The sequence below is a fragment of the Scyliorhinus torazame genome, chromosome 20 (assembly GCF_047496885.1).
Source record: "Scyliorhinus torazame isolate Kashiwa2021f chromosome 20, sScyTor2.1, whole genome shotgun sequence".
In the NCBI taxonomy this organism is placed as follows: domain Eukaryota; kingdom Metazoa; phylum Chordata; class Chondrichthyes; order Carcharhiniformes; family Scyliorhinidae; genus Scyliorhinus; species Scyliorhinus torazame.
This window is the reverse complement of record NC_092726.1, coordinates 105,151,590-105,176,957: the sequence shown is the minus strand read 5'-3', so window position 1 is coordinate 105,176,957 and position 25,368 is coordinate 105,151,590. Positions and strand designations below refer to the sequence as shown.

At 45.7% G+C, this 25,368-nt stretch overlaps 1 long non-coding RNA gene across 1 annotated transcript in view; it reads right to left on the bottom strand.

Moving 5' to 3' along the window:
• Nucleotides 1-14,969: 14,969 nt before the first annotated feature.
• The window catches only part of LOC140396765 (uncharacterized), a 161,814-nt gene continuing 151,415 nt past the window's right edge, over nt 14,970-25,368 (bottom strand). The window contains exon 5 of the long non-coding RNA XR_011936631.1: nt 14,970-15,982. This is a non-coding gene — a long non-coding RNA (uncharacterized lncRNA). The remainder of the gene's footprint in view (nt 15,983-25,368) is intronic.

The window sequence follows — 25,368 nt, the reverse complement described above, 5'->3', positions numbered from 1 at the left end:
CTACAGTTCTACACTGACAGATATTTCCCATCATACTTGTTCACTGCTGTCAGATATTCCACTCTGCTGAGAGACCCGCATTCTGTACAGTTCTACACTGACAGATATTTCCCATCATACTTGTTCACTGCTGTCAGATATTCCACTCTGCTGAGAGACCCGCATTCTGTACAGTTCTACACTGACAGATATTTCCCATAATACTTGTTCACTGCTGCCAGATATTCCACTCGGCTGAGAGACCCGCATTCTGTACAGTTCTACACTGACAGATATTTCCCATCATACTTGTTCACTGCTGCCAGATATTCCACTCTGCTGAGAGACCCGCATTCTGTACAGTTCTACACTGACAGATATTTCCCATCATACTTGTTCACTGCTGCCAGATATTCCACTCTGCTGAGAGACCCGCATTCTGTACAGTTCTACACTGACAGATATTTCCCATAATACTTGTTCACTGCTGCCAGATATTCCACTCTGCCGAGAGACCCGCATTCTGTACAGTTCTACACTGACAGATATTTCCCATAATACTTGTTCACTGCTGTCAGATATTCCACTCTGCTGAGAGACCCGCATTCTCTACAGTTCTACACTGACAGATATTTCCCATCATACTTGTTCACTGCTGCCAGATATTCCACTCTGCTGAGAGACCCGCATTCTCTACAGTTCTACACTGACAGATATTTCCCATAATACTTGTTCACTGCTGCCAGATATTCCACTCTGCTGAGAGACCCGCATTCTCTACAGTTCTACACTGACAGATATTTCCCATAATACTTGTTCACTGCTGCCAGATATTCCACTCTGCTGAGAGACCCGCATTCTGTACAGTTCTACACTGACAGATATTTCCCATAATACTTGTTCACTGCTGCCAGATATTCCACTCTGCTGAGAGACCCGCATTCTGTACAGTTCTACACTGACAGATATTTCCCATAATACTTGTTCACTGCTGTCAGATATTCCACTCTGCTGAGAGACCCGCATTCTGTACAGTTCTACACTGACAGATATTTCCCATAATACTTGTTCACTGCTGTCAGATATTCCACTCTGCTGAGAGACCCGCATTCTCTACAGTTCTACACTGACAGATATTTCCCATCATACTTGTTCACTGCTGCCAGATATTCCACTCTGCTGAGAGACCCGCATTCTGTACAGTTCTAAACTGACAGATATTTCCCATCATACTTGTTCACTGCTGCCAGATATTCCACTCTGCCGAGAGACCCGCATTCTCTACAGTTCTAAACTGACAGATATTTCCCATCATACTTGTTCACTGCTGTCAGATATTCCACTCTGCTGAGAGACCCGCATTCTGTACAGTTCTAAACTGACAGATATTTCCCATCATACTTGTTCACTGCTGTCCGATATTCCACTCTGCTGAGAGACCCGCATTCTCTACAGTTCTACACTGACAGATATTTCCCATAATACTTGTTCACCGCTGTCAGATATTCCAGTCTGCTGAGAGACCAGCATTCTGTACAGTTCTACACTGACAGATATTTCCAGTAATACTTGTTCACTGCTGCCAGATATTCCACTCTGCTGAGAGACCCGCATTCTGTACAGTTCTACACTGACAGATATTTCCCATCATACTTCTTCACTGCTGTCAGATATTCCACTCTGCTGAGAGACCCGCATTCTGTACAGTTCTACACTGACAGATATTTCCCATAATACTTGTTCACTGCTGCCAGATATTCCACTCTGCTGAGAGACCCGCATTCTGTACAGTTCTACACTGACAGATATTTCCCATAATACTTGTTCACCGCTGTCAGATATTCCACTCTGCTGAGAGACCCGCATTCTCTACAGTTCTACACTGACAGATATTTCCCATCATACTTGTTCACTGCTGCCAGATATTCCACTCTGCTGAGAGACCCGCATTCTCTACAGTTCTACACTGACAGATATTTCCCATCATACTTGTTCACTGCTGTCGGATATTCCACTCTGCTGAGAGACCCGCATTCTGTACAGTTCTACACTGACAGATATTTCCCATAATACTTGTTCACTACTGTCAGATATTCCACTCTGCTGAGAGACCCGCATTCTGTACAGTTCTACACTGACAGATATTTCCCATAATACTTGTTCACTGCTGCCAGATATTCCACTCTGCTGAGAGACCCGCATTCTCTACAGTTCTACACTGACAGATATTTCCCATCATACTTGTTCACTACTGTCAGATATTCCACTCTGCCGAGAGACCCGCATTCTGTACAGTTCTACACTGACAGATATTTCCCATAATACTTGTTCACTGCTGCCAGATATTCCACTCTGCTGAGAGACCCGCATTCTGTACAGTTCTACACTGACAGATATTTCCCATAATACTTGTTCACTGCTGTCAGATATTCCACTCTGCCGAGAGACCCGCATTCTGTACAGTTCTACACTGACAGATATTTCCCATAATACTTGTTCACTGCTGTCAGATATTCCACTCTGCTGAGAGACCCGCATTCTGTACAGTTCTACACTGACAGGTAGTTCCAGTAATACTTGTTCACTGCTGTCAGATATTCCACTCTGCTGAGAGACCCGCATTCTGTACAGTTCTACACTGACAGATATTTCCCATCATACTTGTTCACTGTTGCCAGATATTCCACTCTGCTGAGAGACCCGCATTCTGTACAGTTCTACACTGACAGATATTTCCCATAATACTTGTTCACTGCTGTCAGATATTCCACTCTGCTGAGAGACCCGCATTCTGTACAGTTCTACACTGACAGATATTTCCCATCATACTTGTTCACTGCTGCCAGATATTCCACTCTGCTGAGAGACCCGCATTCTGTACAGTTCTACACTGACAGATATTTCCCATAATACTTGTTCACTGCTGTCAGATATTCCACTCTGCTGAGAGACCCGCATTCTCTACAGTTCTACACTGACAGGTAGTTCCAGTAATACTTGTTCACTGCTGTCAGATATTCCACTCTGCCGAGAGACCCGCATTCTCTACAGTTCTACACTGACAGGTAGTTCCAGTAATACTTGTTCACTGCTGTCAGATATTCCACTCTGCTGAGAGACCCGCATTCTCTACAGTTCTACACTGACAGGTAGTTCCAGTAATACTTGTTCACTGCTGTCAGATATTCCACTCTGCTGAGAGACCCGCATTCTGTACAGTTCTACACTGACAGATAGTTCCAGTAATACTTGTTCACTGCTGCCAGATATTCCACTCTGCTGAGAGACCCGCATTCTGTACAGTTCTACACTGACAGATATTTCCCATAATACTTGTTCACTGCTGCCAGATATTCCACTCTGCCGAGAGACCCGCATTCTATACAGTTCTACACTGACAGATAGTTCCAGTAATATATGTTCACTGCTGTCAGGTATTCCGTTCTGGTCAGAGACCCAAATACAGTACAATTACACACTGACAGATAGTTCCAGTAATACTTGTTCACTGCTGCCAGATATTCCACTCTGCTGAGAGACCCGCATTCTGTACAGTTCTACACTGACAGATATTTCCCATAATACTTGTTCACTGCTGCCAGATATTCCACTCTGCCGAGAGACCCGCATTCTGTACAGTTCTACACTGACAGATAGTTCCAGTAATATATGTTCACTGCTGTCAGGTATTCCGTTCTGGTCAGAGACCCAAATACAGTACAATTACACACTGACAGATATTTCCCATAATACTTGTTCACTGCTGTCAGATATTCCACTCTGCTGAGAGACCCGCATTCTCTACAGTTCTACACTGACAGATATTTCCCATAATACTTGTTCACTGCTGCCAGATATTCCACTCTGCCGAGAGACCCGCATTCTGTACAGTTCTACACTGACAGATATTTCCCATCATACTTGTTCACTGCTGCCAGATATTCCACTCTGCTGAGAGACCCGCATTCTGTACAGTTCTACACTGACAGATATTTCCCATCATACTTGTTCACTGCTGCCAGATATTCCACTCTGCTGAGAGACCCGCATTCTGTCCAGTTCTACACTGACAGATAGTTCCCATAATACTTGTTCACTGCTGTCAGATATTCCACTCTGCTGAGAGACCCGCATTCTGTACAGTTCTACACTGACAGATAGTTCCAGTAATATTTGTTCACTGCTGTCAGGTATTCCGTTCTGGTCAGAGACCCAAATACAGTACAATTACACACTGACAGATACTTCCTGTAATACATGTTCACTGCTGTCAGATATTCCACTTTGGTGAGAGACCCACACTCAGCACAGTTTCACAGGGACCATTATTTCCAGTAATACTTGTTCATTGCTGTCAGATATTACACTTTGGTGAGAGACCAACACTCAGTACAGTTTCACAGTGACCGTTACTTCCAGTAATACTTGTTCATTGCTGTCAGATATTACACACTTGTTAGTAATCCACACCTGTGTGATTTCATTCTTTCTGACACTAAACTAACCTTCAGAGAGATTGCCTTCACTGAGATCCAATCCATCATTACACAATATCCACTCAATATAATAACTTCAGTGCTCACAGATCCCGTGAGTTACAAACAAAAGTTTATTGTTAGTTGATAAAGATGATTCAAACCAGACATATTGAAAGACATTTGACTTAAGTGAATTATATCGTTGACCATGTGTCTGTGTACCAGTTAGAATGAAATCAGCGAAAAACATTTTCAGTCAGAGTTTGTAATCAGAAAGTCGCTCGCACATAGAATTACACAACATCAATGATGATAGTCACTTACCAGGAACACCCACAATAGCAAGGATTGGGTAGGCAATTTTTTCAACCATATCAATTGGACGATGCATTTTCAGTGTGAAGTGGTGTGTCGCTTCGTGGTGCTGGCCGTCTCTCTTTCTTAATCTCTGAGTTATATATTCCCAAAACCTTTAATTAATACCCCGTGGAATCATCTCAGCGATATTCAGGTTGCAACATCGTTTAGTTTAGTTTTTATAGTTCGGAGCAAACAGGTGACATGGGTTTCAATAAAATACATTTTTTGAGTGAGTGAGCACGTTGCAAATACTGGACTGTTTTGATAACATTCTTCGGCTCATAATAACAGAAAGGATGCTGTCCACTCAAATGCCATCAGTCCCATCACTACATCTCACATTGTTGCAGTGATTTCAGTCAATCGACAGTGTCCATTCAGTGAATCAGTTCTAAATTTTAGTGTGTTTCTGTGGGTGGTTCCACTGCACTCTTGGGTGTAGCTGTCTCTGTAACTGTGACCATTCAGTGATTCAGTTCCAATTGTCAGTGTGTTTTTCTGGGTGGTTCCACTGCACTCTGGGGTGTAGCTGCCTCTGTAACTGTGACCACTCAGTGATTCAGTTCCAATTGTCAATGTGTTTCTCTGGGTGGTCCCACTGCACTCTTGGGTGTTACTGCCTCTGTAACTGTGACCATTCATTGATTCAGTTCCAATTGTCAGTGTGTTTCTATGGGTGGTTCCACTGCACTCTGGGGTGTAGCTGTCTCTGTAACTGTGACCATTCAGTGATTCAGTTCCAATTGTCAGTGTGTTTCTCTGTGTGGTTCCACTGCACTCTGGGCTGTAGCTGCCTCTGTAACTGTGACCATTCAGTGATTCAGTTCCAATTGTCAGTGTGTTTCTCTGGGTGGTTCCACTGCACTCTGGGGTGTAGCTGCCTCTGTAACTGTGACCATTCAGTGACTCAGTTCCAATTGTCAGTGTATTTCTCTGGGTGGTCCCACTGCACTTTGAGATGACGTTGCCTCTTTAAATGTGACCATTCAGTAAGGAGTTTTTAGTGGTTTCAGGGTGACCATGAAAAGCAAATTTCAATTATTCGAAAATCTGGAAATATTTGAAGTCCAAGTAATTGATTACAACCCTGAATCTGCCACAGCTCCTCAAACAAAGAACACATTCTGAAACGTTGCATCATCTCAGAAAACTCGGAGCCTGCAGAGATACAAACCATCACCTCATCGAAAAGCAGAAAAGAAAATTTGTTCAGCTGTGAAAACTCATTCACTGCCTCTAACTGAGAGACACATTTAAATTGAAGTGAGGTTAGTTTTGATATGGAGGAACAGAGATGATCTGTTGGAAGATAGGGTGAGAGTTAAAGAGGGTAAGAATCAGGGTGTTAAAGAAATATGATGAGTGTGAAAGATGGTGATCGAGAAAAGCGTGATAGGCCAAGTGCGTGAGAGAGAAAGAGGGTGGGAAAGAAAAAGCGTGAGAGAGAAAGAGGATGAGAGAGACAGCCGGTGGGAGAGGAAGAGGGTTGGAGAAATACATGTTAACACGAGAGAAAGATGTTGATTCTGTGAGAGAAATGGAACGGGAGAGGGTGAAGACAGAGCGGGCAAGTGGACGAGGCAGAAAGATGGTGTGGGAAGTGTGGTGTGTAAAATACTATCATAATCCTAGTGAGAACTCTCCGTTGCCATAAATATAATGAGAGTGAGCGACAGAGAAAGGTTAGGATGTGAGAGAGGTAGAGTGTGAGAGAGGTAGAGAGTGTAAGAGTGGAATAGAGTGCGAAGGAAGCTGAGACTATGAGAACGGGAGGGACCGAGATTGAGGTTGGTATTGTGAGAGAGTGAGGGTACGTGAGAATGAGAGTGTGAGAAAGGCAAAGACTTTGCGATAGGGAGGGTAGGTCAGAGGGAGAGATTGTGAAAGAGGGGGAGAGTTTGAGAGAGGGAGAAAGTGTGAGTGAGCGAGAGTGTGTGGGATAAGGAGATACTGTGAGAGCCGAAGTGTGTGAGAGAGGGAGAAACTGTGAGAGACGGAGAGAGTGTGAGAGAGGGAGAGTGTTTGAGAGAGGGAGAGTGTGTGAGAGAGGGATGTTGTGTGAGAGAGGGAGAAACTGTGAGAGACGGAGAGAGTGTGAGGGAGGGAGAGTGTTTGAGAGAGGGAGAGTGTGTGAGAGAGGGATGTTGTGTGAGAGAGGGAGAAACTGCGAGAGACGGAGAGACTGTGAGAGAGGGAGAGTGTTTGAGAGAGGGAGAGTGTGTGAGAGAGGGATGTTGTGTGAGAGAGGGAGAAACTGTGAGAGACGGAGAGAGTGTGAGAGAGGGAGAGTGTTTGAGAGAGGGAGAATGTGTGAGAGAGGGATAAATTGTGATAGACGGAGAGAGTGTGAGAGAGGGAGAGTGTTTGAGAGAGGGAGAGTGTGTGAGAGAGGAATAGTGTGTGAGAGAGGGAGAAACTGAGAGACGGAGAGAGTGTGAGAGAGGGAGAGTGTGTGAGAGAGGAAGACAATGAGAGAGAGAGACAAGGAGTGTGAGAGGAGGTGGGAGTGTGAGAGAGGGTGTGTGAAAAACGGAGGTAAAGTGAGAGAGGAAAGGAGTGTGAAAGAGGGAAAAACTGTGAGAGACGGACGGAGTGTGAGAGAGATAGAGTGCGAGAGAGCGAGAAAGGGTGAGAGAGGGATAGAGTGTGAGAGAGGGAGTGTGAGAGAGGGAGAGTGTGTGAGAGAGGGAGAGTGTGTGAGAGTTGTAGACAATGAGAGCGAGACAAGCAGTGTGAGACGGGGTGGGAGTGTGAGAGAGGCTGTGTAACAAAGGGAGGGAGAGTGAGAGAGGATTAGAGGATGAGTGAGGGAAAGAGTGAGAGAAGGAGAGAGGGACAGAGAGGTAGGGAGTGTGAGAGAGGGGGAGAATGTCAAAGGGGGTGGGAGGGTGTGAGACGACTGGAGCATGAGAGAGTGAAGGAGTGTGAGAGAGGGAGAGAGTGAGAGAGAGGGACAGTGTGTAAGGGAGGGAGAAACAGTGAGATGCGGAGAGTCTGTGAGAGAGGGAGAGAGTGTTAGCGACGGATAGTGTGTGAGAGAGGGAGACTGAGAGAGGGAGGGGTGTGAGAGAAGGAGAGAGAGGGAGGGTGTCTGAGAGAGTGGGAGAGTGTGAAAGCGGGAGAAAGTGTGAGAGAGGAAGAAACTTTGAGAGACGGAGTGTGTGAGAGGGACAGTTTGTGAGAGAGGGAGAGTGTGAGAGAGGAAGAAACTGTGAGAGACGGAGTGTGTGGGAGAGGGAGATTGTGTGAGAGAGGAAGTGAGTGTGAGAGAGGGAGAGTGCGAGAGAGAGGGGGAGAGTGCGGGAGAGGTAGAAACTGTGAGAGACGGAGTGTGTGAAAGAGAGAGAATGTGGGAGACAGGGAGAGTGTGCGAGAGAGGGAGGGTGTGGGAGAGAGGGACAGTGTGTAAGGGAGGGAGAAACAGTGAGATGCGGAGAGTCTGTGAGAGAGGGAGAGAGTGTAAGCGACGGATAGTGTGTGAGAGAGGGAGACTGAGAGAGGGAGGGGTGTGAGAGAAGGAGAGAGAGGGAGGGTGTCTGAGAGAGTGGGAGAGTGTGAAAGCGGGAGAAAGTGTGAGAGAGGAAGAAACTGTGAGAGACGGAGTGTGTGAGAGGGACAGTTTGTGAGAGAGGGAGAGTGTGAGAGAGGAAGAAACTGTGAGAGACGGAGTGTGTGAGAGAGGGAGATTGTGTGAGAGAGGGAGTGAGTGTGAGAGAGGGAGAGTGCGAGAGAGAGGGGGAGAGTGCGGGAGAGGTAGAAACTGTGAGAGACGGAGTGTGTGAAAGAGAGAGAATGTGGGAGACAGGGAGAGTGTGCGAGAGAGGGAGGGTGTGGGAGAGGGGGAGTATGTTAGAGAGGGAGTGTGTTAGAGAAGGAGAGAGTGAGAGAGGGATAGAGCGAGAGTGTTTAACAGAGGTAGAGTGTGCGAGAGAGAAAGAGAGTGTGTGAGTGAGGGAGAGAGTCTGTGAGAGAGGGAGCGTGTGAGAGAGCAAAGAAACTGTGAGAGAGGGAGAAACTGTGAGAGAGGAAGAGAGTATGCGTGAGAAGGAGATTGCGTGAAAGAGAGAGAGTATGTGAGAGAGGAAGAGAGTGTGTGAGAGAGGGAGCGAGTGTGAGTGAGGGCGAGAGTGTGAGAGGGAGAAACTTTGAGAGAGGGATAGTGTATGAGAGAGGGAGAAAGTGAGAGAGAGTGAAGAGTGTGAGAGAGAGAGTGTGAGAGCGGGAGAGTGTGTGAGAGATAGGGAGAGAGTGGAAGAGGGTGTGGGAAAGGGAGCGAGAGGGAGAATTTGTGAGAGAGGGAGAGTGTGTGAGACAGGGAGTGAGTGTGAGAGAGGGAGAGTGCGAGAGACAGTGGAGAGTGCGGGAGAGGGAGGAAGTGTGAGAGAGGGAGAGTTTGTCAAAGAGAGAGAATGTGCGAGACAGGGAGAGTGTATGAGAGAGGGAGAGTGTGTGAGAGTGTTAGAGAGGGAGTGTGTGAGAGAAGGAGTGAGTGAGAGAGGGATAGAGGTAGAGTGTTTAACAGAGGGAGAGTGTGTGACAGAGGTAGAGTGTGTGAGAGTGGAAGAGCGTGTGTGAGTGGGAGAGAGTCTGTGAGAGAGGGAGTGTGTGAGAGAGGAAAGAAACTGTGAGAGAGGGAGAAACCGTGAGAGAGGAAGAGAGTATGTGAGAGAGGGAGAGTGTGTGAGAGAGGAATAGAGTGTCTGGGAGACGGAGAGAGTGTGAGTGGCGGCGAGGTGGTGAGGGAGAAACTTTGAGAGACAGGGATAGTGTATGAGAGAGAGAGAGTGAGAGATAGAGAGAGCGTGAGAGCGGGAGAGTGTGTGAGAGAAGGAGAGTGTGTGCGAGAGGGAGAGTGGGAGAGGTTGTGGGAGAGGGGGAATAGAGGGAGAGTGCGTGAGAGAGGGAGATAGGGAGAGTGTGTGAGAGGAGAGTGCGTGGGAGAGGGAGAGAGTATGAGTGAGGGCGAGAGTGTGTGCGAGGGAGAAACTGTGAGAGAGTGAGAAACTGTGAGAGAGGCAAAGTGTGTGATAGTGAGTGAATGAGAGAGAGGGAGGGAGTGTGAGAGAGGGGAGAGAGGGCGAGTGCGTGATGGAGTGAGAGAGTGAGAAAGAGGGGGGAGTGTGAGAGAGGGAGAGAGTTTGAGAGTGGGAGAAACTGTGAGAGGGGGAGGGAGTGTGCGAGAGGGAGAGAGTGTGAGAGGGGGAGATACTGTGAGAGGGGGAGGGAGTGTACGAGAGGGAGAGTGTGTGAGAGAGGGAGAAACTGTGAGAGGGGTGCGATTGTGAGAGAGGGAGAGTGTGTGAGAGGCGGATAGAGTGTGAGAGAGGGACAAGTGCGACAGAGCGAGGGAATGTTTGAGAGGGAGAATGTGTGTGAGAGAGGGAGAGTGTGCGAGAGAGGGAGAAAGTGGCAGGAGGGAGAAACTGTGAGAGGGGGAGAAACCGTGAGAGGGAGAGTGTGGAAGGGAGTGAGAGTGTATGAGAGATTGTCAGATTGTGAGTGAGGGAGAGAGTATGAGTGAGGGCGAGAGTGTGTGAGAGGGAGAAACTTTGAGAGAGGGAGAGTGTGCGAGAGAGGGAAAGAGTGACAAAGAGGGAGAGTGTGTGAGAGAGGGTGAGTGTGTGAGATAGGGATATTGTATCAAAGATGAAGAGAGTGTGTGTGAGAGGGAGAGTATGTGAGTGGAAGCGAGAGTGACAGAGGGAGAGTGTGTGAGAGATGGAGAGTGTGAGAGAGGGAGAGGGTGAGAGAGGTAGGGAGTGTGTGAGAGAGGGAGAGAGTGTGAGAGCGGGAGAGTATGTGAGTGGGAGAGTTTTCGATGGAGAGAATGTGAGACAGGGAGAGTGTGTGAGAGAGGGAGAGTGCGTGATAGATGGAGAAAGTGAGTGAGTGATAGTGTGTGAGAGAGGGAGAGAGAGAAAGTGTGTGAGAGGGGGTTGGAGTGTGCGAGAGGGAGTGAGTGTGAGGGAGGGAGAGTGTGTGAGAGAGGGAGAGTCTGTGAGGGAGGGAGAGTGTGTGAGAGAGGGAGAGTCTGTGAGAGAGGCACAGAGTGTGTGTGTGAGGGAGAGAGAGTGTGAGAGAGTGAGAGAGAGACTGAGTGAGAGTGTGTGAGAGAGAGAGGGAAAGTGTGTGAGAGGGGGTGGGAATGTGCGAGAGGGAGTGAGTGTGAGGGAGGGAGAGTGTGAGAGAGGGAGTGTCTGCGAGAGAAGCATAGTGTGTGTCAGTGAGGGAGAGAGAGTGTGAGAGAGGGAGGGAGTGAGAGAGGAAGAAACTGTGAGAGGGGGAGAAACTGTGAGAGGGAGAATGTGAGAGAGAGGTAGAGTGTGTGAGAGAGGGAGAGAGTGTGGGATGGAATGGGAGAGTGTGAGAGAGGGAGATAATGTGAGAGAGGAAGAGTGCGTGAGACACAGAGTGTGAGAGAGAGAGGGAGAGAGTGTGTGGAAGGGAAATGAACATACATGAAATAATGCTGAAATATGCTGGTTTCAGCCTTATTATGAAAATACATTGTCCTCCGAAAGATAACAAAATGTGTACTAGAGTTGCTTATAGCGAAGGGCAAGAACATACGTGCTACATGTTTCATCGTACGTACTTTCCAAGGTCTATTTAATATAAACTTGCCTGATTATAAAAATCATGCTGTCTGCAATCAAATCTCAGAGTGCGGTGCAATGGCTTTGCAGCTAGAACACTCTCTCTCGGCGAATATATTTGTGTAAATAAATTTCCTTAAATCGAACCTCGAGGAATTTGTCTTTATTATGATTTCCATGACAAATTGGCGTCGTCGTTGCAGTTTCCCTAATTTAAAGGGACGTGAACCTAGAAACGAATCTCTAAACAGGGCTCTCTCAGCTGAAAGGGAGAGAGCTACAGCGCGACCCCAGCTGAAAGGGGGGTCTGCGGCTCGGCAGCCTTAATTACCGGCCAGTGACTCATGCTCGGAGAGTTATCTTAGTTAATAAATTAATGATAGCTGCATGGGAAGAAAAAGGTGCCTTAGAGATTAAAATAAATAAAAAAAGACTTCGAAGTTCGTGAAATGATAAACAGCGGTGTGCACTCCCTGTGGTATTTGTAAATGATTTCCGATTTGCGCGGTTGTTGTTATTGTTATTTATATGTTCTAAAGTATTTTGCAGAAGCAACGATGAGCACTAAACTCGCCGCTCCCTCACAGGTCGTCCCAAAGCCTCGGTAAAGATATCCGGAGCGAGAAAGAAGGTGAAGTCCGTAAAGAGGACAGATAAGGGAGTCAAAATGAGTCCGAAAATGGAAAAAAACAATCGTAAAGCAACAGATGAGGTTGGTGAACCTATATGTCCCGCATAGGAATCTAATGAAGCTGACCCCCTTTCGGACAAAAAAAACAGGAGAGTGAAAGTAAATGGAAGATTAAGGTAAAAATGTAACAGATGGGTTCCTGTCGAAAAAGGAATTCAGATTTGTGTACGAGATAAGGCTACTGGTTAACTGTGATATTTGTGAGCTGTGAGAATCTGTGTGTTTTGTTAAAACCAATTAATTTTAGTCAAAGCATGAAGTGCTAAGTGGGTTGTATTTTTTTTATCGTCTGTCATTGTGAGTCAGAGTCAGAGATTATAACTTAAGTGATGCGTGTTGATGTTTCTCCAATGAATTGAAACATTGGAAATTACGATCAGTTTAAAAGAAAGAATGTGCCCTTACGAATAAAAGTAATTGAATACGAATCAGTTTTTATATTATGTGAAAAGTCGTAAATGGCATCATGCCAAGTTCACCGCCGCTTAGATTCTGCAGGAAACATTAACCATTTCAGCAGACAGTTGACCTTTTCTGAATTGACAAAGAAAAAATATACGTCTCCAAGAATAGCTAATGCCGATAAAATCAATCATTGGAAATTTACTTAAATGTGTGCATCCCAGGGGACGTTTTGCTGCTTCTGAAATACTCTTATGGTGCATCTTGGTCAGCTTTGAGTGATGGGATTGCAGTCCCGACGGCATAAATGGCGGCTGAGTTCCCAATAACAATGATCATTTGAATGAAGGAAATGAGTCCCTCGAATACTGGTTGGAAATAGAGGGAAAGAGGCTGTCATGCAAGGGGGCCAAGGAGTATTTAACCCCCAGGAACGATGTGCCGCAACTAGCGTCACCTGACCCTATTAAGCAGACATCCACTCTGTAACTTAGGAGCAGTAATACATCGCATTGATAACGGAATGTTTATAGAACTGTCTCAAATACGAGCTCACCAGCTGCAAAATGTAATAACTTGTGAGCCTGCGCCCGATCGTTAAAAACTGCAGGAAGTCTTAAAAAGGATTAATGACCCTTGGGCACAGTTATTAAAACACCTGATATAGTCCAGACGAGAAAATCTAGTGACCCATTGTACGTGTTGGTGTGCTCATGAGGATGAGCGCGCATCCAATTTACAAACATAAAGTCACTAAGGAAAGCAGACCAAATTGCATATCACTCGTTTATATTTTTCGGTGTTGTGAGATTAGGAATGTTAGTACAGTTGAGCCATAGTCAGAGAGACATTTTTAGGATGGGTTTAACTTCAGAACCCCATTTAACATTGGCTGGAAAACATCCCGCTGAGGCAAAGCAAATAGGAGAACTGATCAAAGAGGCCAAAGGAAAAAAGTAATCAGTGGGGTTTACCTAGAAATGGACGGACGAAATTGCCTGATAAAATTTTATGGCAAACAGGAGGGCAAAGTGACCTGGAAAGAGGAGCAATGGCCGCTACATTTGAAAGACAACAACCTCCCCGAGAGAGCCTGCATTTACTCCCTTCAATCCTGACCGAGGTACTGCCACATCTATGGGCCCAACATAAATAGCATGCTGGAGAAGTACATTCTGCCCCTGCGCATAGGGCGCAGATACAGAAGAACATTGCCCTGCCCTGCTTAAAACTATACACGTTGGCAACGGAAGCAGAAAACGTGATAGAGGAAGTGAACAATGCACTATTACAGCAAGGGGTGCTAAGGAGAACACAAAGCCCCCGTAACACCCCTATACTCCCCATTCCAAAGGTAGGAAGACCCAACGAGTGGTGGTTTGTGCAAGATCTTAGAGCCATCAATAAAATTGTTGTCACTATTGCTCCATTGACATAAATGTAATTTTGTCTTCTATACCATTAACAACGGATCCTTTCTCAGCCTTTTTCTCCATACCATACCCAGAAAGTCAATATATATTTCCCTTTACATATCGGAATTAACAGCATTAAAAGAGACTTGGACGAATGCCAGTTGTCTGCAGGACGAACATTCCCTCAATATACTGACAGCCTCAGAGGGAGGGCTAATTTGTCAACATAATACCCTTCTGTTATTATCACATCTTGTAGAAAGAGGGCATAGGGTCTCAATGGACAACCTGCAATTCTGTCAGGAGGCTGGTCAGTATTTGGGCTTTCAGCTGCAGCAAGGACAGCGGAGGCTTGGGTCTGAAAGCGGACAGTCTGCAGCAAGGGTTCCAACACCACGCACGGAAAAGGAAACCGTTACCTTCCTCGGAATGGTGGGCTATTGAAGGCAGAGGATCCCGGACTGTAGAGAGATGGACACAGTATTGCGCAAGGCTACCCTACAGGATGCCCCTTCAGTTGTTACCTGGATCCCAGAGAGGGAGCAAGCATTTCGTAATTTGAAACAAGTTCCTGCGTTGGAAATTTCTAATTTCAGCAAGCCCTTTACTCTTTATGTGAATGAAGCAGGGGGATTGCAACAGGGGTCCTGGTGCAAGAGCATTGAGGAGTGAAAAGACCGCTTGCCTATTACTCGGTGGCCTTATGTACTGTGGTCAAGGGTATGCCTTAATATGGGCAGATGAAGCATCATTACAATATGTCCAGGCCGTGTGTGAAACCGCTGAAACAACACCATGAAAAGGTGCGGCAGACTCAGATGCAGCCAAAAGAGGGAAATACACACCCTTTAAACCTGGAGAATGTTTATGTGAAAGCAGTTGTTATGGGCGAGGCATTTTCAGAACCCCAAAATGTACTATGGAGTTCAACCAACCTCCACCTTTAATGTATTTCTTGCTTTTCCTAGCGCACGCTTGTTCCCTAGGTGTGGAATTACAATTATGGACACGTGGGTTTTTAAACACAAAACAATGTTTATGCCATGAACTCAACTAAACATCTTAAATAAACATTGGATCTCTTAACACCCCTTACTTCAAAGATAACTCCGAAAATATTGCAACAGTAAATAATTCCTCAAATTGTTCCTTCAAACTTCCAAGAGACTTAACACCTTTAAACAGAATCACATCAGGATAAAGGCTTTACTATTACGAGTTTAAATCACCCAAATGATCCAGAGATAGTCTTTCATGGCAGAGCTGCAGCTCACTGCAAACACAGACACTGCCAAGCTATTTTTAAACTGCAAAACTGCAGCTCTCTGGAAACACACACACACAAGCTGCTTTTCCAAACTGAATCTTCCAAAATGACTGACCTGAGCTCAGCCCCACCCATTCTCTGACATCACTGTTTTCTTAAAGGTACATTGCTTAAACATCCATGTCTTAAAGGCACTCTCACATGACACCTCCCCCCGCCCCCCAGAAAAAAAAATAAACAATGAACTTCAAGGTGGTTTTATTTTTCACGTTTGCACCATCCACTAAGAAATGCAGACAGTAAATATACATTTTCATTTAAAAAAAAAAAACAACACCCTCTAACAGATATAATAATATAGTCCATTTTTCTTTGCTGTTCTTCCTCCAACCGAAATCCTTCTCGATTTCGGCATTTCTCTTCAGAATCATATAATTTAGGTCAATCTGACCACAGAGCTCCTTGCAATTCTCCAATACAGGAACATTGGTTACCACAGCTTTCAGGCAGTCAAATGCCTGTTGAAAGTCCGCTGTCCCTAGAAATTTTTGACGTTTCTTTAGCAAGTCCATCAGTCAAGTAATCACTCCACAAACCTTCTGCACAACTGTTCGACCAAAGCAATTCATGATAAGAATTCGCATTATTTCCCTTCGTCTTGAGGATAACGGAAACTCCGCAAGGAAAGTGATTCGGGCTTCTCCAAATTCACGTTCGGCTAGGTTTATCACCAAACCCGCCTACTGAAGTCGATCGAAGAACACCATACGATGTTTTAAATGTTCTTTCCATGCCTGGAAGTTAGAAATAAAAGAAGATTATCCCACTTTCTCAATGCAATCCTTCAATGGTGGGGCAGGATAAGAGTCCATTCATGTAACTGTATTCACCTTTCTGTAGTCCAAACACAACCGTTGGGTACCGTCTGCTTTAGGTACCATCACTATGGGTGAGCTCCAGTTGCTGCAACCCAGTTCAATTATGGCATTTTTAAGCATACTTTCAATCTCTTTGTTAACCTATGCCAATTTTAAAGGATTAAGTTTATATGGATGTTGTTTGATAGGAACAGCATTTCCCACATCTACATCATGCATAGCCATTTTAGTACATCCCAATATATCTCTACAAACTTGCCGATGTGATATCAATAAATCTTTCAGGTCAGTTCGTTTTTCCTCTGGACGGTAACTTAACAATTCATCCCAATGTTTAAGAACATCCTCTTTTTCTAATTTGGTTTGAGCAAAATTCACAAACATCTGGATTTGGTTCGTCACTTTGAGTTAGAATCATTAAAACCTCCTTTTTCTCTCCTTCCCTTTCAAAGTACTTTTTAAGCATATTCACATGACACACTCGGTGAATCTTCCTTCTATCTGGTGTTTTTACCACATAATTCACGTCACTTAATTTCCTTTCAATCGGATACGGTCCACAAAACCGAGCTTTTAAAGGCTCCCCTACCACTGGTAACAAAACTTTATCCCCAGTGGCAAAACTACAAAGGTTGGATTTCTTGTCCGCTACCCGTTTCATCACATTTTGTGCAACTTTCAAATGTTGTTTAGCCATTTCACCTGCTCTATTTAATCGTTCCCTAACATTTGACACGTAATCCAATCGTGTAATTTCCGATTTCTCACCCACCAATTTTTCCTCAATCAATTTAAGTGGTCCTCATACCTCATGACCAAAAGTTAGTTCAAAAGGACTAAATTTGGTAGACTCATTAGGTGCATCCCTAATTGCAATCAATACGAATGGGATTCATTTATCCCAATCCTCTGGATAGTCTTGACAATAGACACTCAACATTATCTTTAATGTCTGATGCCACTTTTCTAACGCTCCCTGTGATTCTGGATGGTACGCAGTTGATTTAAATTGTTTTATTCTTAAGCAGTCCATAACTTTGTTGAATAACTGTGAAGTAAAATTCGTTCCTTGATCCGATTGAATTTCTGTGGGTCGTCCACATCTAGTAAATAATTTAAGTAACTCCTCCACAATCCTTTTAGCTGTAATATTACGTACTGGAATGGCCTCTGGAAACCGAGTAGACAGATCCATTACAGTCAAAAGATATTGATTCACACTTTTTGTTTCAGAAAGCGGTTCTACACAATCGATTAGGACCCTTGTAAAAGGTTCCTCAAATGCTGGAATGGGTATTAAGGGTGCTGGTTTTATCATGCTTGAGGTTTCCCTATCATTTGACATGTGTGACATGATTGACACAATTTAAGTACATCTTTATGTAGTCTAGGCCAATAAAAATGTTTCTGGATTTTAGCTTGAGTTTTCCTTATTCCCAAATGACCTCCCACTGGTACCGCCTGTGCAACTCGCAACACCTCCTTCCTATGCCCTACCGGCAAGACAACTTGATGAACTTCTGCCCACTTTTCATCCGCCAGAATATGTACAGGTCTCAATTTCCTCATCAAGACATCATTTTTACAGTAATAACACTCTGGTATACTGTCAGATTCCTCTTCCGTATATGCTTTCTGATTTGTCCATTTTATTTCTACATCTTTCTGTTGTAACTCCGCCAATTTTCCTGAACTAAAAATATCCGCCTCATCCTCCACCTGTTCTTGTTCTTTTTCAACCATCTGATCAAAAATCGTATTTGATAATTGCACTTCTACTTCATCTTCACTCTTTGATTTCTCCTCTTGTCTTAACCTGTGACTTTGCGACCCGGTTACTACACAATCCGGAACAATCCCAGGATATTCGCCGTTCAACAATTCAGTTGACTGGTTTTACGCTGGCTTATCAACCACAGTCGGCATCACTCCCACCTGCGATCCAGCTATATCATTACCCAAGATAAACTGTATTACTGGACAAGATAATTTATCTATTACTCCTACTACCACTTCACCACTCTTCACTAGACTTTCCAACCTTGCCTTATATAATGGAACGCTACTCCTCTCACCCTAAATTCCACATATCACCACCTTTTCTGGCAACATTCATCGCAAACTACATAATCCCTCATCACTTACCATTAAACGTTGGCTAGCCCCTGTATCTCATAAAATTGTGACTTCTTTACCTGTTCCTCTTGATACACATGAGTAAACTTTACCCACACAAGTAAATTATTTAAAAACATCTGGCACCTTCTTAACAATTACTTCTTGAACAGGCTGTACAATCGTTTGCACCTCCTTCGCTTCCCTTGGGCTTTCCATGGCCACTCTAACAAACCCCACTGTCTTATCCTGTTTTACCACATCAGCCTTCCCAGTGCTTTTCTTCAACCACCAACACTGTGACGTTACATGGCTTACTTTATTACAGTGAAAACATCTGAGACTTTTCATTTCTTTTCCACCCTCCTGGATTTCTTTTTTAATCTGAAGTACACTGTCTTTATTGTCTCCCATCAGATCACCTTTACCTTTACCACTTGAGTATTTCTCATGTCCCCAGTTTATATCCCTCACCGGCTGAAACTGATGTCGGAAACCAATCTTTGGTTTATGAACTAATACATAATCATCTGCCATTTCCGCTGCTAATCTCGCAGTTTGAACCCTCTGTTCTTCCATATGAAATGAAATTAAATGAAAATTGCTTATTGTCACAAGTAGACTTAAATGAAGTTACTGTGAAAAGCAGCTTGTCGCCACATTCCGGCGCCTGTTCGGGGAGGCTGTTACGGGAATTGAACCGTGCTGCTGGCCTGCCTTGGTCTGCTTTCAAAGCCAGCGATTTGGCCCTGTGCCCTCTCACTGCATCAGGAATTGAATTTTTAAACTCCTCCAAAAGTATATTTTCTCTGAGAGCTTCATACGTTTGGTCTATTTTCAAAGCCCTGATGCACCTATCAAAATTACTCTGTTTGAGCATTTCAAACTCCATATATGTTTGACCAAATTCTTTCCTTAAATTCCTAAACGTTTGTCTGTAAGTTTAAGGCACTAGCTCATATGCACTTAAGATGGATTTCTCTACCTCCTCATACGTTCCAGAAACCTCCTCCGGCAGTGATGCAAACACTTCACTCTCTCTACCTAACAGCTTTGTTTGAATCAGTAACACCCACATGTCCAGTGGCCATTTCATTTGTTTAGCTACCTTCTCAAATTAAATGAAAAATACTTCCACTTCCTCCTCGTCAAACCTTGGCAATGCTTGGACATATTTAAATAGATTCCCACCAAGCCTTCGACTATGACGCTCTTTCTCACTATCCTCATCACTATCATCCAACTGTACATTTCCCTTTATGTCTGCCAATTTTACCTGACTGTCATGTTTCATGGCCATTTTCTGAATTCTATCTCCCTCTCTTTATCTTTTTCCCTGATCCTTATCATGTTTCTTTTCTTTTTGTTCTGCTAGGGCTAATCTTTCTTTTCTCCATTCTTCTCTCTCCTTTTATTTTTCCTCTTTCTCTCTTTTTCTTGCTTTTTCCTCTATCAGTTTCACTTTATTTTTCCTCTCTCTCACTCTCGTATGCCAGCCTCTTCAATTCTTTCTCATGTTCCATTTGTTTAATTTGCAACTGAATTTTTGCCATTTCCAATGAGTCAAACTCTATCTCAGGCAACTTTAAATGCTTAACCACCGCCATAATTACCTCATCCTTTCGTATTTTGTCAGGTAATGTTAACTGCAATGTCCATGCCAAATCCTACAGTCTGCTTTTCGTTTCTGTCCGTAAAGCACTACATGTGACATTCTCCATCCCAAAACTTTGAGCCTCTGAAAGAGCCATTGTTCACAACATTCTCCCCACTTAAAATACCACACCAAAAAGCAACAATCTTTCACTGTCTTAAAGTTCACAAAAGCCAATCCAATAGATAGATTTTTCTCCCCCTCGAGCCCCCAATTGTTATGGTTGAGGAGTTTTCAGAACCCCAAAATGTATCATGGAGTTCAACCAACCTCCCCTTTAAAGGATTTGTTGCTTTTCCTAGCACATGGCTTGTTCCCTAGGATGGAATTACAATTATGGACAAGTGGGTTTTTAAACACAAAACAATGTTTATTCCATGAACTCAACTTAAAATCTGAAATAAACATTGGAACTCTTAACACCCCTTACTTCAAAGATAACTCCGAAAATATTGCAACAGTAAATAATTCCTCAAAATGTTCCTTCACACGTCCAAGAGACTTAACACCTTTAAACAGAATCACATCAGGTCAAAGGCTTTACTATTATGAGTTTAAATGACCAAAATGATCCAGAGATAGTCTTTCATGGCAGAGCTACAGCTAACTGCAAACACAGACACTGCCAACTCTTTACAAACTGCAAAACTGCAGCTCTCTGGAAACACACAGACACACACAAGCTGCTTTTCCTAACTGAAACTTCCAAAATGGCTGCCCTGAGCTCAGCCCCACCCACTCTCTGACATCACTGCTTTCTTAAAGGTACATTGTTTCAACATCAATGTCATAAAGGTACTCTCACCTGACACAGTAAAGAAAGATTCTTTTTCTCCTCGGTGGAATGGACGCTACCAAGGACTGCTAATAACCCGAACAGCCGTTAAATGAAAAGAAAATCCAGATGGGATCCACGCAACTCGTGTAAACTACATCATACGGAACTTTCAGAGGACTAGCGAAACGCTAGCCTGAAGAGAATGACGGCGTTGATGTTTTAATATTATCATATTACTCCAACTTCATGTAGAGGGTAGACTGCATTCTAACACCTTAATATACATGTCTCACTTATGCGCAGAGAGAGTAAATAAATTCAGTTGTTGGGTTTGTACACACATTCCAAGACGTTTGGGGAGGGCTTCCCTGTGCGACCTATCCCATTCACCAATAAAGAGTTAGCAGAATGGGCTCTAAGACAAAATAGTACAGGACGTGGTGAAGAGACACAGAATATGTTCGATTGGAGATTAACTGGATACGATACGAATATGTTTGAGGAATGGTGGGGGCCTAGGTTTAATGTAACACGTCGAACGCCCTGGTTGATCCTTCCCAATTATACTGGAGTCCCAAAAGGAACAATATGCTTTAAGAATCATATAACATATGGGACCCACTCAGTAGGCACGAGTCAGTGCGACCAGACCTTGAATTGGCACTACAGCTAAAGGACTATTCATCTTTGATTAGTCAGGAGACGAAAATCAAACTAGTGGAGGCTCCTGGGAAGGGGACCGATTAGACTAATGATGACTGATAGTAAAGGAAACCTGACCGCATGTAACAGCACATATTTTATCTGTGGACGTAAGGCGCACCCGTGGTTACCAGAAAATTGGGAAGGCTCCTGATATTTGGGATATGTATCCCCTTATGTAACATCACGTCCAGCAACTGCAGGACAATCCCCATCACAGGACGACACGAAGTGGTATGAAATGGGCACAAATGCTGGGAATAATGATACCACCATTAGGAATAGCCAGTAATGCATACGAACTACGCGAACTGCGAGACATCCTTGAGCAGGTAGCTAATGACACTGCAGAAGCTGTTAACCAGATAGAAACTGAAATGGTCGCTGTAAGAGCGGTTGCCCTGCAGAATAGGATGGCTCCTGATTTCTTGTTAGCTGAAAAGGGAGGCACCTGTGCCCTGACTGGAAGTTACTGTTGCACATAAATCCCTGATAACTCAGAAAAATTGATAATCAGGCGGATCACATTCGTGGAGAGGGAACAAGATTTCATGAGAAGCAGGGATGGGACTTTGACTTTGGATGGTAGGATCGTCAGGACAGAGGGTTGTGTTCTGGATTATAATCGCCATTGTAATCTTGATTGTCGATGGTTACTGTTTTAATATTGCGCAAGATATTTTTATTGTACTAACACGGGAACAGCCCTAGCCACCTGACCTCCTTGCTACCAGCTCATAACACGCAGGGAACTGTCACACGTCCGTTCCCTTACATTATAAACCATCCTTCTCTACGGAGTACACGATAATTTACTAAAAGGTGTTGATCAAAAGATCAACAATTAGGGAATTGTGGAAGGGAAATTAACATAAATGAAATACTGCTGAAATATTCTGGTTTCAGTCTTATTATGAAAACACATTGTCCTCCGAAAGATAACAAAGCAAACATACGTATTAAGCATTTCATCGTACGTACTTTCCAAGGCAGATTTAACATAAACTTGCTTGTTTACTTCAGATTATATAAACGTGCTAACTTCAATCGAATCTCAGAGTGCTGTGCAATATATTTGTGTAAATACATTTCCTTAAATCGAACCTCGAGGAATTTGTCTTTATTATGATTTCCACGACAGTGGGAGACAGTGAGGGTCTTAGAGTGGGAGATAGTGAGGTGTGCGAGAGTGGTATACATTGAGGCGAATGAGAGTGGGAGATAGGGAGGGGTGTTAGAGTGGGAGGCAGTGAGGTGTGTGAGAGTGGGAGAGAGTAAGGTGTTTTAGAGTGGGGGAGATGGTGGGGAGTGACAGTGGAATATAATGACGGGTGTAAGAGTGGGTAACAGAGAGGGTTTGAGTGGGAGAAAGTGAGGGGTATGAGAGTGGGAGACAGTGAGGGGAGTGAGAGTGGGAGACAGTGAGGGGAGTGAGACTGGGAGACAGTGAGGGGAGTGAGAGTGGGAGACAGTGAGGGGAGTGAGAGTGGGAGACAGTGAGGGGAGTGAGAGTGGGAGACAGTGAGGGGAGTGAGAGTGGGAGATAGGGAGGGGTGTTAGGGTAGGAGGCAGTGAGGTGTGTGAGAGTGGGAGAGAGTAATGTGTTTTAGAGTGGGGGAGATGGTGGGGAGTGACAGTGGAATATAATGACGGGTGTAAGAGTGGGTAACAGAGAGGGTTTGAGTGGGAGAAAGTGAGGGGTATGAGAGTGGGAGACAGTGAGGGGAGTGAGAGTGGGAGACAGTGAAGGGAGTGAGAATGGGAGACAGTGAGGGGTGTGAGAGTGGGAGACAGTGAGGGGAGTGAGAGTGGGAGACAGTGAGTGGTGTGAGAGTGGGAGACAGTAAGGGGAGTGAGAGTGGGAGACAGTGAGGGGAGTGAGAGTGGGAGACAGTGAGGGGAGTGAGAGTGGGAGACAGTGAGGGGAGTGAGAGTAGGAGACAGTGAGGGGAGTGTGAGTGTGAGACAGTGAGGGGAGTGAGAGTGGGAGACAGTGAGGGGAGTGAGAGTGAGAGGCAGTGGGGGAGTGAGACTGGGAGACAGTGAGGGGAGTGAGACTGGGAGACAGTGAGGGGAGTGAGACTGGGAGACAGTGAGGAGAGTGAGAGTGGGAGACAGTGAGGGGAGTGAGAGTGGGAGACAGTGAGGGGAGTGAGAGTGGGAGACAGTGAGGGGAGTAAGAGTGGGAGACAGTGAGGGGAGTGAGAGTGGGAGACAGTGAGGGGAGTGAGAGTGAGAGACAGTGTGGGGAGGGAGAGTGGGAGACAGTGAGGGGAGTGAGAGTGGGAGACAGTGAGGGGAGTGAGAATGGGAGACAGTGAGGGGAGTGAGAATGGGAGACAGTGAGTTGTGTGAGAGTGGGAGACAGTGAGGGGAGTGAGAGTGGGAGACAGTGAGGGGAGTGAGAGTGGGAGACAGTGAGGGGAGTGAGAGTGGGAGACAGTGAGGGGAGTGAGAGTGGGAGACAGTGAGGGGTGTGAGAGTGGGAGACAGTGAGGGGAGTGAGAGTGGGAGACAGTGAGGGGAGTGGGAGTGGTAGACAGTGAGGGGAGTGAGAGTGGGAGACAGTGAGGGGAGTGAGAGTGGTAGACAGTGAGGGGAGTGAGAGTGGGAGACAGTGAGGGGAGTGAGAGTGGGAGACAGTGAGGGGAGTGAGAGTGGGAGACAGTGAGCGGTGTGAGAGTGGGAGACATTGAGGGGAGTGAGAGTGGGAGACAGTGAGGGGAGTGACAGTGGGAGACAGTGAGGGGCGTGAGAGTGGGAGACAGTGAGGAGAGTGAGACTGGGAGACAGTGAGGAGAGTGAGAGTGGGAGACAGTGAGGGGATTGAGAGTGGGAGACAGTGAGGGGAGTGAGAGTGGGAGACAGTGAGGGGAGTGAGAGAGGGAGACAGTGAGGGGAGTGAGATTGGGAGACAGTGAGGGGAGTGAGAGAGGGAGACAGTGAGGGGAGAGAGAGTGGGAGACAGTGAGGGGAGTGAGAGTGGGAGACAGTGAGGAGTGTGAGAGTGGGAGACGGTGAGGGGAGTATGAGTGGGAGACAGTGAGGGGAGTGAGAGTGGGAGACAGTGAGGGGAGTGAGAGCGAGAGACAGTGTGGGGAGGGAGAGTGGGCGCCAGTGAGGGGAGTGAGAGTGGGAGACAGTGAGGGGAGTGAGAGTGAGAGGCAGTGATGGGAGTGAGAGTGCGAGACTTTGAGGGGTGTGAGAGTGGCAGACAGTGAGGGGAGTGAGAGTGGGAGACAGTGAGAGGTGTGAGAGTGTGAGACAGTGAGGGAAGTGAGAGTGGGAGACAGTGAGGGGAGTGAGAGTGGGAGACAGTGAGGGGAGTGAGAGTGGGAGACAGTGATGGGAGTGAGAGTGGGAGACAGTGAGGGAAGTGAGAGTGGGAGACAGTGAGGGGAGTGAGAGTGGGAGACAGTGAGGGGAGTGAGATTGGGAGACAGTGAGGGAAGTGAGAGTGGGAGACAGTGAGGGGTGTGAGAGTGGGAGACAGTGAGGGAAGTGAGAGTGGCAGACAGTGAGGGGAGTGAGAGTGGGAGACTTTGAGGGGTGTGAGCGTGTGAGGGGAGTGAGAGTGGGAGACAGTGAGGGGAGTGAGAGTGAGAGACAATGAGTGGAGTGATTGTGGGAGACAGTGAGGGGAGTGAGAGTGAGAGACAGTGTGGGGAGTGAGAGAGGGAGACAGTGAGGGGAGTGAGATTGGGAGACAGTGAGGGAAGTGAGAGTGGGAGACAGTGAGGGGTGTGAGAGTGGGAGACAGTGAGGGAAGTGAGAGTGGCAGACAGTGAGGGGAGTGAGAGTGGGAGACTTTGAGGGGTGTGCGCGTGTGAGGGGAGTGAGAGTGGGAGACAGTGAGGGGAGTGAGAGTGAGAGACAATGAGGGGAGTGATTGTGGGAGACAGTGAGGGGAGTGAGAGTGAGAGACAGTGTGGGGAGTGAGAGAGGGAGACAGTGAGGGGAGTGAGAGTGGGAGAGAGTGAGGGGAGTGAGAGTGAGAGACAGTGAGGGGAGTGAGAGTGGTAGACAGTGAGGGGAGTGAGAGTGGGAGACAGT